Source organism: Gadus chalcogrammus, chromosome 3, assembly GCF_026213295.1.
Source record: "Gadus chalcogrammus isolate NIFS_2021 chromosome 3, NIFS_Gcha_1.0, whole genome shotgun sequence".
Lineage (NCBI taxonomy): Eukaryota > Metazoa > Chordata > Actinopteri > Gadiformes > Gadidae > Gadus > Gadus chalcogrammus.
The window spans coordinates 3,362,312-3,376,737 of NC_079414.1; the positions used below are offsets into that span (position 1 = coordinate 3,362,312).

The following is a 14,426-nucleotide window of genomic DNA, read 5'->3' on the forward strand; positions in this document are numbered from 1 at the left end:
CCCCCCACATTCAGTCTCTCGCTCCCCCCAACATTCACTCTCTCACTCCCCCCCACATTCACTCTCTCACTCCCCCCGACATTCACTATCTCACTCCCCCCACAATCACTCTCTCCCCCCCCAAATTCACTCTCTCACTCCCCCCCATTCACTCTCTCACTCCCCGCCTATTCACTCTCTCACTCCCCCCCTATGTTGACTCTTTCACTCACCCCGTATATTCAGTCTCTCACTCTACCTGAAAGGATCTACCTGAAGGGATCTACCTGAGGATCTACTTGAATTGATCTAGCTGAGGGGATCTACCTGAGGGGATCTACCTGAAGAGGTCTACTAGTGGAGATCTACCTCAGAGGATCTACCTGTATAGATCTACCATAGGGGATCTACCTGAGGTGAACTATCTGTGGAGATCTACCTGAGGGGAACTACCTGAAGAGATCTAATAGCGGAGATCTAAGGATCTACCTGAATAGATCTACCTGAGGGGATCTACCAGAGAGGATCAACCTGAATTGATCTACCTGAGGGGATCTACCAGAGAGGATCAACCTGAATTGATCTACCTGAGGGGATCTACCAGAGAGGATCAACCTGAATTGATCTATCTGAGGGGACCTACCTGAGGGGATCTACCTGAGGGGATCTACCAGTGGAGATCTACCTGAGGATATCTACCTGAGGGGATCTACCTAAGGTGCTCTGCCTGAAGGCTGTGAGAGAGCAGGATACCACACACACACACACACACATACAGGGCTCCTGTCACAGCTCTTGTTTCTCCGCTGTATCTCATGTGTCACATCTTCACCAATAACAGGATCACCGTGGAAGCCTGGCAACAGCTTCGCACCACGTTACACAAACATCCTGGAGTCGTGATTGGGGAGGCAGCGTGGCGTGGCGATGCCGGCACGTCGATCAGACGAGGAGCGTGAAGGCCGAGGCGCTGAGGGCCGTTCAGCGAGGAGCGCAGGGTAAACACCGGATGAAGATCACAACGCTAAACACAACAACACCGCCTTATCGGGGGGTGTAGAGAACCGTAGGAAACCAGAGATATTATATTAAAGCAAATGAACAACTGAAAGGATGCGTAGAAGCAGGTCACATACAGGAAGAAAGAGACAGGCAGAGGACTCTGGGCTAGAGGTGAGTTGTGTGTTTGTGTGTGTGTGTGTGTGCGAGTATATGTAAGTTGTTGTGGTTGTGTGTGTGTTTGTGTATCTGTGTTGGTTTGTTAGTGTGCGTTGGTGTATTAGTGTGTGTGTATGTGTGTGTGTGCTTGTGTGTGTTGGTGTGCGTGTGAGTGGGTGTGTGTTTGTGGTTGTATGTGTGTGTTGTTGTGTTTGTTTTGCGATCTCTATCTATGTGTGTATGTGTGTACATGTTTGTGTGTGTATGTGTGTGTGTACGTGTTTGTGTGTGTGTTGGTTTGTGTTGTTGTTTGTTGGTGTATGTTTGTGATTTTGTGTGTGTTGTTTGTGTGCGTTGGTGTGTCTGTGTGTATGTGTGTTTGTGTGTGTGCGTGTGTGTGTGTGTGTCTGTTGTCTGTCTGTCTTGGTGTCTGTGTGCGTCTGTCTGTTGTCTGTGTGTGTGTGTGTGTGTGTGTGTGTGTGTGTGTGTGTGTGTGTGTGTTGTGTATGTGTGTGTGTGTTGTCTGTGTGCTACAGGGGGAACAGTGCATAAAGCTGACATCTGTTGGCTCAGGTGCTGCTCTGGCGGCTCTTCGGGCGCACACACATCGTTAACCCATGCATGCTTCATTAATATTAAGATGCAGCGCATGTCTCCGTGTTCATTTACACCTGTGTGTGATCACAATCTTAGGGTGTTGTCAATGTGTGTGTGTCTGATGTGTATGTGTGTGTGTGTGTGTGTGTCCAATGTTAGTGTCTGTGTATGTGTGTTTGTTTGATATTATCTGTTTATACTACGTATGATGTGTGAATAACTTGTTGTGTTTGTACTCTCTCGCTCTCTCTCTCTCTCTCTCTCTCTCTCTCTCTCTCTCTCTCTCGCTCTCTCTCTCGCGCTCCCTCTCTCCCTCTCTCTCTCTTCTCTCCTCCTCTCTCTCTCTCTCTCCTCTTCTCTCTCCTCTCTCTCTCTCTCCTCTCTCTCTCTCCTCTCTCTCTCTTCTCCCTCTCTCTCTCACTCTCCTCCCTCTCTCTCTCCTCCCTCTCTCTCTCGTCTCTCTCTCTCTCTCTCTCTCTCTCTCTCCCTCTCTCTCTCTCTCTCTCTCTCTCTCTCCTATCTCTCTCCCACTCCTCTCTCTCTCTCTCTCTCTCTCTCTCTCTCTCTCTCTCTCTCACGCTCTCTCTCTCTCTCTTCCTCTCTGACTTCCCTTCTCTCTCCCGTGGCTGCAGGTCCTTTCTGACTACATTCAGGTTTGTATCCCACAGCTGATGTCTCTGAGATCAGGGTGGATTGTCAGATGTGAAGCAGCCTGCAGTGGCTGTGTCCCGTATGCAGTAACAACAGCCTTGGTGACAAGTGCTCTCACTAAGCACCATCTAGACAGCACACGTCCGGGTCGCTGCTCCATAACAACACGTGGGCTGTTTGGCTGAGACTGGAACAGATAAGGTTTAGTCTTCATATTCAGAAAGACGGGTGGTAAGATGGAGTGGATCAGGGTCGTTGGTCGCTTCTTGTCTCATCGTTTGGACAGACAACGAAGGGGTGGACGGATTGTTGGTGCTGGTTGATGGACTGATGGACGGGTGGATGGTGTCTCAGGTGTAGCTGTAACCTGTGTCCTCCACTGCCCTGGAGCAGTGGAGCCTTGGGTTTAAGGAGCCTCCCTTCAGCTTCATCATTTCGGTAAAAACGCCACCACAGTAATCAACGAGAGGGGCTTCATGGCTCCTGATGCTCTGGAAGGTGAAAAACAACTCAAGCAGCTTCCGTCTCCTGGCAAAAACCAGCGGCAACTCACCGCTGTCACTCATAAATGATGCCATCACTCTGTGTACGTTGATTGGTTACTGACATTGTGAAATTGAATGTAATTGGATTCCTTCGGTTGACACGATGCTGATGGCGACATGTTGAGCGGGTTCTAGTGCAACCCTGTCTCGTCAAAATTACGTTCCCATAGAACTATTCGGCATTCTCAATTACGTTTGTCATAAAACGTATTTTGTCCGCGATTACGTTTTATTGAACGTATTGCAAATACGTTCGTCCTCAGCCTATTTTTTTGCCATTCTTTAACCTCTAGGATTATGTTTGGTTGAAACGTATCCCAGATAGGTTAAATGTCAACGTATAGCACATTATTGTCATTAAGGCATATCTTCCTTTCAGGGAACGTTTCATTTAACGTATTTTGTCTGAAAAATGTATCTTGGCCGTGAATACGTTTTATTAACATATCGCAAATACGTTCGTTGTCAGCCTATTGTTTTGCCATTTATTAACCTCTAGGATTAGTATCCCAGATAGGTTAAATGTCAACGTATAGCACATTATTGTCATTAAGGCATCTCCCTTTCAGGGAACGTTTCATTTAACGTATTTTGTCTGAAGAACGTATCTTGGCTGTGGATACGTGTTATTGAACATATCGCAAATACGTTCGTTGTCAACCTATTTTTTGCCATTCATTTACCTCTAGGATTATGTTTGGTTGAAACGTATTCCAAATATGTTAAATGTCAACGTATAGCACATTATTGTCATTAAGGCATATTTCCCTTTCGGGAAACGTTTCATTTAACGTTATTTTGTCCCTGATTACGTCTTATTGAACATATTGCAAATAGGTTCGTTCTCAACATTTTTGTTGTTATTTATTTAAGCTACCTCTTGGATTACAGGCTACATTTAATTGAAACGTATCCTTAATAGGCTACGTTAAATTTCGATAACACATTATTGTCAGCATATAGGCATAGGTCTACCTCTCGGGAAGCGTACGTTTGATTGTAATGTTAATAGTCCAACGTTATATCAACATGTCACAAGAGGAGAAATTAGCTGCTGACGGGGTAACTGTAGGAGCGGGGGTTGCTTTGTTGATTTCTTTATCTAGGGCTATAGCTGTGGTCAAAGCGGGAAGTGTGCGTTGTCTGGGCGGCTGCCTGAACTGAGCTGCAGGAAATTATGTTCACACGTTTCTTCATTCATTCATGAAGGCTATACTGGTGAACGGTGACGTCAGACTCACGCCCACCTACAAACCAATCAATGTCCAGTATCCGCCTGTCCTCTCGGAAAATACGACCACGTAGGTTTGTTCCGCCAAAGATTACGACCCATTGGAATTTATCCAAAACGAGCGAACGAGGCCCTCTACATGTGCGGGGAACCCTTTCTCATCAAAATTACGTTCCCAGAGAACTATTCGGCATTCTCAATTACATTTGTCTAAAAAACGTTTTTTGTCCGTGATTACGTTTTATTGAACATATTGTAATGACCTCGCCGGTGACATAACGATGTCGAGTCATTAGTAATTGAAGGAACTTTTAATGGACCAAAACCAGGTCACTGAAACCCGTAACCAACGGCAGAAATCCCACCCAAAACAAACCCCGGTTACCCCGGCAACCCCCAACACGGTCTCACTCACGTGCAGGCCCCCACCCTCGTGTTCTTCCAAGGCCCTCCCCCAGCTGACCTAATGATTCGCCCCACACACACACACAAGCACACACAAGCACACACACGCACGCACAGACACACACACACACACACACACGCACACACGCACACGGTGCATTTCGCTGCTAAAACAACAACAAAAAATATTCCCTCAAATAGTATTACTTTCAAAACGTTGGCCAAAATGGCCAATAATATCATTTTTTATTTGGGATGCTTCTAGGACATTTTGGGTGGATTTTGAACGGTATGTGGGGGGCACGTTTTTTGCAGGACCTGGCAACCCTGCGCTGTTGCCCGAGATCTGGATCCACCCCGGCGTGGTGCGTCTCCTTTTGACCTTTTGACCCCAGACTTCTGGGGGAATAGCTGAATCAATTCATTAGTCAATCAGAAGCATGTAAATATCTTCACGGTGGCGTAAGAGGACGAACAAGGTGTCCTTCAACATCTACGCTTCCAGGCGATTGCAACGGTGCCACACATGAGCATATTCGAACATGTTTAATGGTAGTAATTAGCTGTCGAAATTGGAGGCCTTAATCAATACTGAGCAGCTATTGATTTGCTTCCCGATAAAGATTAGTCACAAATGACATGTTATTTAGCATCTACACGTTGAGCTGTGTCCAATGACACCAAGAACGACACTCTAGCTAATGGTAACATGTATTTTACATGGTACACCTAGGTCTAGGACATGATCTCGGTGTAGCAAGAGGCCGAGCTTGATCTCATTGGACTCAGCTTAACGTGTAGATGCTAATTAACATGTAATTTGTCAAAAATCTATAGCAAATCTATAGCTGGTCATTATTGATAAAGGCCTCCAAAATCGACAGCTAATTACTACCCCGAAACATATTCAAATATGATCATGTGTGGCACTGTTGCAATCGTCTCGAAACGTAGATGTCAAAGGACACCTTGTTTGTTCTGTTGCACCACCGGGAAGATATTTTCATACTTCTAATGGATTGATTCATATTTTAAGGTTCTCAGAGTGAGACTTTAAGTGGCTGCAGCAGAAGTGTTGAGACGAAAGATGATATCAAGAGATTTATAGAATATTCCCATTCACATTATGATTCTTCGTCGTAACATCCGACCAAACATCCTTTACATTCACAGAGCGAAGATTATGAAAGTCCAGGCTCAGCAAGTGCTCCATCTCGTTGCACCTGCACCCAGCGGCTCGCTTGCAAGATTTTGGCCTGAAGTTCTTCCCAGACCTACACCCTAGCCATCCAACATGCATATCTGAGAATCAGGCCTCTCTTTAATAATGACAAAAAGTTATGAGAGAAACACACATTAACTTTTTGTTATCTCATAAGCGGCGTGGTGACGGCTCCTTTTGACCTTTTGACCCCCGACTTCAAATACGTGGCCACAGGCCAGCTGTGTCTACACACCTTTAACCACAAATGTACACCTCCATCCCACAAAAAATGGGGACTAGAAACTAACCTCTGTCTTATGTACATTTACTGTACTGTTGGAGGTCACGCCCCTTTGCCGACCTTTTCGAGATAGCTAGGGATGCTAAAATGTTTACACACATTTCCCGGGGCCCCGTGAACGACATATCCGAGATTTGGAGTTCTAGCCCTTAGAGAAAAAAAGTTTTCCCAAATGGAGTATCATTTGGACAAAGCCCCTCAGAAGTGTAGCCTGCAAGACCTAATGGTTCAGAATGTGGTGGAAAAACAGTTTTTGAGATAGGAAGGTCCTACCGCCCTGAAATTTTAATACCTTATTCTAGGGCCTAACTGGGACTTCCGCACCGAAACTTGGCCCGGTCAGACCCCGAGGGCAGGAAGGGGGGTATGGTATTAAAATTTCAGGGCGGTAGGACCTTCCTATCTCAAAAACTGTTTTTCCACCACATTCTGAACCATTAGGTCTTGCAGGCTACACTTCTGAGGGGCTTTGTCCAAATGATACTCCATTTGGGAAAACTTTTTTTCTCTAAGGGCTAGAACTCCAAATCTCGGATATGTCGTTCACGGGGCCCCGGGAAATGTGTGTAAACATTTTAGCATCCCTAGCTATCTCGAAAAGGTCGGCAAAGGGGCGTGACCTCCAACAGTACAGTAAATGTACATAAGACAGAGGTTAGTTTCTAGTCCCCATTTTTTGTGGGATGGAGGTGTACATTTGTGGTTAAAGGTGTGTAGACACAGCTGGCCTGTGGCCACGTATTTGAAGTCGGGGGTCAAAAGGTCAAAAGGAGCCGTCACCACGCCGCTTATGAGATAACAAAAAGTTAATGTGTGTTTCTCTCATAACTTTTTGTCATTATTAAAGAGAGGCCTGATTCTCAGATATGCATGTTGGATGGCTAGGGTGTAGGTCTGGGAAGAACTTCAGGCCAAAATCTTGCAAGCGAGCCGCTGGGTGAGTTGCAACGAGATGGAGCACTTGCTGAGTCATTTCCTGTAGTGCTGGAGCCACAGGTTGAAGCGTATGCGTCCTTTGAGACCCTCTTTGATATATAAGAGACCCTATACATAAAATCAGGAGAAGGAATGACCTCTCACAAATATTTATTTAATAAATTGTTTCAAATAACCCTCCCTCGTTAAATCAATGAGCTTGGTGTTTTGCTTTCAAAAATTAGTTATAGAAAAAGTCTAAACTGCAGAAAATAAACACATCCAAGCGTCCTTTTAAGGATACCTTGGAATATCTGTCTATTTTTCAACCATCGGACCCTAGTTTACGACAAAAACAACCCAATTTACGGCAGCTCCTTTGCCGCGTGAGCCACGAGTATTAGAGGGGGCGGTCGATAGCAACCACCATAGCAACCATGACGGTCAAGTGACTGGATTCAGCCCCGTTGAAAAAAATAGAATAGCCTACCTCCCTACACACTCAGTAGTAGATTAATGATATTTAAATTATTATGACCATGAAGTCTTTATTTGCATGGGTTTACATTTCGTTGTGTAGCATGGAAAAATCGGAGAAACACTCCCATTCAGAATGCATTGGTTTACACTTCGTTCTTTGGAGCACGGTTATTTTTATTTATTTATTTATTTTCCGTTTTTGAGGAGTTGAGGATTTTTCTGCAATAATCCAAAATCCAATGGAAAACCCGTTGGCTTTTTGTCAAGGGAACCGAGGGCGACGCTCACTTCCGGGTTTGCCAACATACGTCATCCCTCTCCACCACTCTATACTGTAAAAACACATGTTCAAGATGAATGATAATGCATTAATTTATTCTGCCATAGTAACACGGTAAATAAATGGCAAAAATAGGCTGAGAACGAATTCGTATTTACGATATTGTAGCGACCCTGGGACAGTTAAATAGTTTGTGTGTTATGTGTTGCATTGTATTTCGTTGTCCGTTATGCCAGTCGTTCTGTGTGCATGTATTGTAATGTTCTTCTTGTCAATCAGTGTGGGGGCGAATCGTTAGGTCAGCTGGGGGAGGGCCTTGGAAGAACACGAGGGTGGGGGCCTGCACATGAGTGAGACCGTGTTGGGGGTTGCCGGGGTAACCGGGGTTTGTTTTCGGTTGGATTTCTGCCGTTGGTTACGGGTTTCAGTGACCTGGTTTTGGTTCATTAAAAGTTCCTTCAATTACTAATGACTCGACATCGTTATGTCACCGGCGAGGTCATTACAATATGTTCAATAAAACGTAATCACGGACAAAATACGTTTTTTAGACAACGTAATTGAGAATGCCGAATAGTTCTCTGGGAACGTAATTTTGATGAGAAAGGGTTCCCCGCACATGTAGAGGGCCTCGTTCGCTCGTTTTGGATAAATTCCAATGGGTCGTAATCTTTGGCGGAACAAACCTACGTGGTCGTATTTTCCGAGAGGACAGGCTGATACTGGACATTGATTGGTTTGTAGGTGGGCGTGAGTCTGACGTCACCCGTTCACCAGTATAGCCTTCATGAATGAATGAAGAAACGTGTGAACATAATTTCCTGCAGCTCAGTTCAGGCAGCCGCCCAGACAACGCACACTTGCCGCTTTGACCACAGCTATAGCCCTAGATAAAGAAATCAACAAAGCAACCCCCGCTCCTACAGTTACCCCGTCAGCAGCTAATTTCTCCTCTTGTGACATGTTGATATAACGTTGGACTATTAACATTACAATCAAACGTACGCTTCCCCGAGAGGTAGACCTATGCCTATATGCTGACAATAATGTGTTATCGAAATTTAACGTAGCCTATTAAGGATACGTTTCAATTAAATGTAGCCTGTGATCCAAGAGGTAGCTTAAATAAATAACAACAAAAATGTTGAGAACGAACCTATTTGCAATATGTTCAATAAGACGTAATCAGGGACAAAATAACGTTAAATGAAACGTTTCCCGAAAGGGAAATATGCCTTAATGACAATAATGTGCTATACGTTGACATTTAACATATTTGGAATACGTTTCAACCAAACATAATCCTAGAGGTAAATGAATGGCAAAAAATAGGTTGACAACGAACGTATTTGCGATATGTTCAATAACACGTATCCACAGCCAAGATACGTTCTTCAGACAAAATACGTTAAATGAAACGTTCCCTGAAAGGGAGATGCCTTAATGACAATAATGTGCTATACGTTGACATTTAACCTATCTGGGATACTAATCCTAGAGGTTAATAAATGGCAAAACAATAGGCTGACAACGAACGTATTTGCGATATGTTAAATAAAACGTATTCACGGCCAAGATACATTTTTCAGACAAAATACGTTAAATGAAACGTTCCCTGAAAGGAAGATATGCCTTAAAGGACAATTCCGGTATTTTGAACATTGAGCCCCCTTTCTGGTTTGTTTAGGATGAAATAGAGTGGGTGACACCGAAATTTGAACTATTAGTCCTTTATAGGGTATTTGGCTCACTTTGAATCGCTCGCTGCTTCACAATGGTTGTTGTCTGTGCATACACAAACTGTAACCGCAACCCTAACGTTCTTTTTAGTTTTCAAAAGAGTGCAAGTAACCGAGTGGTTAGTGCCTTCGCTGAAGTTTAAAAAAAAAATATCGGCGCAATATATGTTTTCCATCCGGTGTTAGTTGCTAATTGAACTATTTTTTCAGATACCTCACAACCGACATATATAAACTTCCGCACAAGGTCCCACTCCGTGCAGCACCTACTTTCGACTTCCGTCGGCATCTGCCTGCACTTCCCACAGGCACACCACCCGCCCGTGATCCTGGGGGGACCGCCTTCAGCCGGAGCTTCAGGAGCCTCCGTTAGCCCTAGCCTCCATCTCACGTAGTCCTCTTGGTGAATTCTGGTTCAAACGATATCCTCTGCCGTCAAAATCGAGTGCGTCCTCCAAGAAGCCACCTTTCATAATCCATTTTCAGTGATTTTCTATGTGATTTTCCCTAATCCGAAGTGCTCACGGTACAGACTTCAAACCAACTAAACAGCCCACCTTTCCGGTTCGGCGGAGTAATATCATCGTGCCAGTAATGAGTCTTCCAACTGAAATCAAACTGGCGATAAATGTGCAATAGAACACGACAAACCATATATTGCGCCGATATTTTTTTTTTAAACTTCACGAAAATGCCACTAATCACTCGGTTACTTGCACAATTTTTGAAAACGAACGTTTAGGGTTGCTGGGTTGACAGGTTTGTGTATGCACACAGACAACCATTGTGAAGCAGGCAGGAGCGATTCAAAATGAGCCAAATACCCGAGAAAGGACTAATAGTTCAAATTTCGGTGTCACCCACTCTATTTCATCCTAAACAAACCAGAAAGGGGGCTCAATGTTCAAAATACCGGAATTGTCCTTTAATGACAATAATGTGCTATACGTTGACATTTAACCTATCTGGGATACGTTTCAACCAAACATAATCCTAGAGGTTAAAGAATGGCAAAAAATAGGCTGAGGACGAACGTATTGCAATACGTTCAATAAAACGTAATCGCGGACAAAATACGTTTTATGACAAACGTAATTGAGAATGCCGAATAGTTCTATGGGAACGTAATTTTGACGAGACAGGGTTGTCTAGTGAGCCCTGTGCTGGCTCGTTTGTCAACCTTTGTCAATTACCTCTGCTGCTCACCCTTGTCTTTATGTTTTCAGAGGTGCTTTACGTAAGATTTAACAGCTATCGTTTGCATGTCATTTGTTTTAAATGCAATCGGCATCCATCAGTGAGAGAAATGCTCTGAGAGTGCATCTCTTCCCTGCTTGGTTTGCAGGAATCCATAATGCCGGTCTATAACATGTGAATCTTTTTTTTTTTTTTTTTTTTTTAATCTTGCTATCTTCTGCAATCTCTATTTAAAACGTTGGGATCTCACCTAGAGAAGCTCTAGGTCTCCGTTGTTTGTCTCTTTGTTGTGTTCCTTTAGCCTGTGTCTGCCAGTCACTGTGTTTTCTTCCTGCCTGCCCCACTTTCTGTTTTCCCTTAATGTCCCTGTGGAGTTAATCTCTACACCCCACACCACGCCACTTCCTCAATCTGGGAGTGGCATCAACTGTCACTGGAACAGCTGCTGACCCAATGTTCTGCATTTCTCAGTTGACATTAACGGCCTTTGTCTGAAGTATAACTAATCCCACAGGTGGTTACCTGTGGACCACTATCCCAAACACACCATTTTCAATGTGGATATTGTGTTACATCCGAGGAAGTTTCCCATAGTGCATTGGATCTGATGGGCTCATTATGGTCCCACGTTCACGCAACGCAAGGGGGTTACGGACCCCTTACGCCAGGGCTATTCAACCTCCTTAACAAGTGGGCCGAAAAGAAAAACCACTGGGGGTTCATGGGCCAAACAGAGTAAAACTATGTGAATGAATCGCTACAAATAAATCGTACTTAAAGTAGTGTTAACTTAATATATATAGTACTACTACATGGAATAAACTTGTCAGACGCATTCCTACCTTCTTCACTTTTAATCGTATTATTACAAAATATTTTGTTATCACATATTTTGGACACGTATTTAGAATTAAACAATTTTGTTTGAATCATCACAAAACAGAACTACTGTACATATGAGACATTTTGAGCCAGTGAGTCAGTGAGAAAGATTGCACTGCCTTGTTTGCCTAGTTTGGCTCATCCTGAGAACGTCATGCAGCTTCTCATAGGTCATGGAGCAGTGTGCCCTTGTTCTGATGGCATTCAAATGAGAAAAGCTAGACTCACACGCATCGGTTGAGCCAAACATTGTCAGAATAAGTGATGCCAGTTCCTGATTGTGGGGTACTGATACTGGCTAGTATCACCGGCTACACACAGAAACCTGATTTGCATGCAACTATGTTTCTCCTTTATTTTTATTTTTTTTGCATGCAACCTCTTGCGGGCCAGAAAATAATAAAGAGGGGCCGCATTTGGCCCACGGGCCGCTAGATGAATAGGCCTGCCTTACGCCCTTGCGGATCCTCCTTGCGTCCACCGCAAGGTCCTGACGTGTGCCTCCCAAAAATTGTAACCTTACATCGAGGCGACACAGCAGCAAGGGCTGTGATTGGTCCGCTCACTAAAGTCCAAAGCAGAACCAAAAAGGTTCATGACTGCGTCGAAGCGTCTTCGTGGTCATCGCGTTCCGTGAACGTGGAACTACAATCAGCCCTTAAGAGGGCCATGAAACCGTTGCAATATAGCGAATACACTCACACATGCATGATATGGAGGAAGAAGTTTGATATTAAATCCAAAAGGTTACCTCACGCTGTGAATCACGATAGCCAAGTTAAGGCCACCAGGCCTTTGTTTGTGTCAGATAATGCTAAACCACACTCACCGCCTCATCAACCTTGTACACCAACCACAGGCGGAGGAGTGAGCACCCCCCCTCACTCCTCTGTTCGGGACCTGAGACTGGGAGGGACTCCTCCTTCTCTTTCAGGCTGGAGCCCATCCTATAACCTGCTTCCACTGGTCCCACTCTGTTCTACTCTTTCCTGTTCTATACCACACCACTCTATCCCCCTTTACTCCATTCATTCATTACAATTTTACACAACTCTATTCCTTTCTATATTGTCTATCTCACGCAGTTCTCTTCCTCTATTCAATCTCACTCTAGTCTACTCTATCCCACTCTACTGTATCATGTTAAAATATATACATGTATCCACACACACACACACACACACACACACACACACACACACACACACACACACACACACACACACACACACACACACACACACACACACACACACACACACACACACACACACACACACACACACGCCTCTCTGTGAGGGCTTAACAGGTTAGCGGTGGTGTTGAAAGGAGGAGACAGAAGGCATGTTCCTTTGATTGAGTTCTTACTAAGGGGCTAAACAGTGACATTGGGCGCAATTACCAGACAAGTGGTTGATGGCGGTTGTTCGCACAGCTGTTTCTGCAGAGTGACAGGGCTGTGTAGCAGCATGCGGTGGGAAGTCACGAGAGCAGCTCACACAGGAGGACTGGGAACCACGAGGAACCTCCTCAGCCTCCTGCACACCACCCACAAGAATATATTGGATAAGCGGGAATTGTTGGTTTATTCATTATTCATGCTTAACCTTGCCTGAAAGGATAAGCCAAGTGTGCTTTGACAACATCTGCAAGATGGTGTTATTGTGTGTGTGTAGGTGTGTGTGTGTGTGTGTGTGTGTGTGTGTGTGTGTGTGTGTGTGTGTGTGTGTTTGTGTGTGTGTGTGTGTGTGTGTATGTGTTTGTATGTCCGTGTGTGTGTGTGTGTATGTGTATATTACGTGTGCAAGTCCTCTAATGTGCATTTGAATACATGAGCCATTTAAATGCACATTGTGGCATCCCGCCCCGTAAGCCTCGGCCCGGACCAGCCCGAGGGTTGGTCCTGGACGGCGTGTACTGCCGTCACCCACCAGACGGCGACCGAGAGCAGCCCTTTCGCCTCCCCAATCAGCGTGATTGGGGGACACCTGGCCGAAAGCCAGGGAGACTCTTTAAAAGGAGCAGGTGGACTGACAGCACGGCACGCACGGGAGAGCAAGGAAGAAGGTAGCGCTCTGGTGCGAGAGAGCCTAGAGGCCCACGGAGGCCCTAGAGACCGCGTCTCCTTCGTTGTTTGATTTAAGTTGAATGTTTAATAAATGCCTGCAATGGCTTATCCCGCACACCAGAGTGTCGTTTATCCGTGGAACCCGGCTCATTTGGGTAGCGGGTTGCCACATATGGTGGAGAATGCAGGCACCATGAAGATCCCACTACGACCCCCCGGTACAGACGCCGCCGCCGCAAGAGACGCTGCCGCAGCCGCAAGGGACGTCGCCGCCGCCGCCAGAGACGTCGCCGCTGCCGCAAGAGACGTCGCCGCTGCCGCAAGAGACGCTGCTGCCGCCGCAAGAGACGCCGCTGCCGCCGCAAGGGACGCCGCCACTGCCGCAAGGGACGCCGTCGCCGCCGCAAGGGACGCCACTGCCGCCGCCGCCGCAGCGCGAGACCGGGACGGGACGGCGCCGCCGGCCGACGCGGACGTGGGGACGGGTCGGCCCTGTATACTGGTGACCTGCTGGGCACGGACGACGTCCCGGAGCCCGACCATACCAGCAAGGGTTATGAACCAGGACATGCAGGCCATATTGGACACTGGCAGCGTGGTCACCCTCCTCCGCCCCGACTTGGCGGGAGGGAGGATGGGGAAACCCATGGAGGTGGCCTGCGTGCACGGGGACATACGGACCTACGAGTCCCGCCATGTGGTTATCCGGACACCACACGGGGTGTTCACGGCTCGGGTAGGGGTTGTTCCCCACCTCCCGGTACCGCTCCTCATCGGGACGGACTGCCCGATTT

The 14,426-nt window shown here is 46.0% G+C and overlaps 1 pseudogene; it reads right to left on the reverse strand.

The window, feature by feature from the left end:
- LOC130378169 (uncharacterized) overlaps positions 1-14,211 on the reverse strand; it is an 84,019-nt pseudogene extending 69,808 nt beyond the window's left edge.
- Between the last annotated feature and the right edge of the window lie 215 nt (positions 14,212-14,426).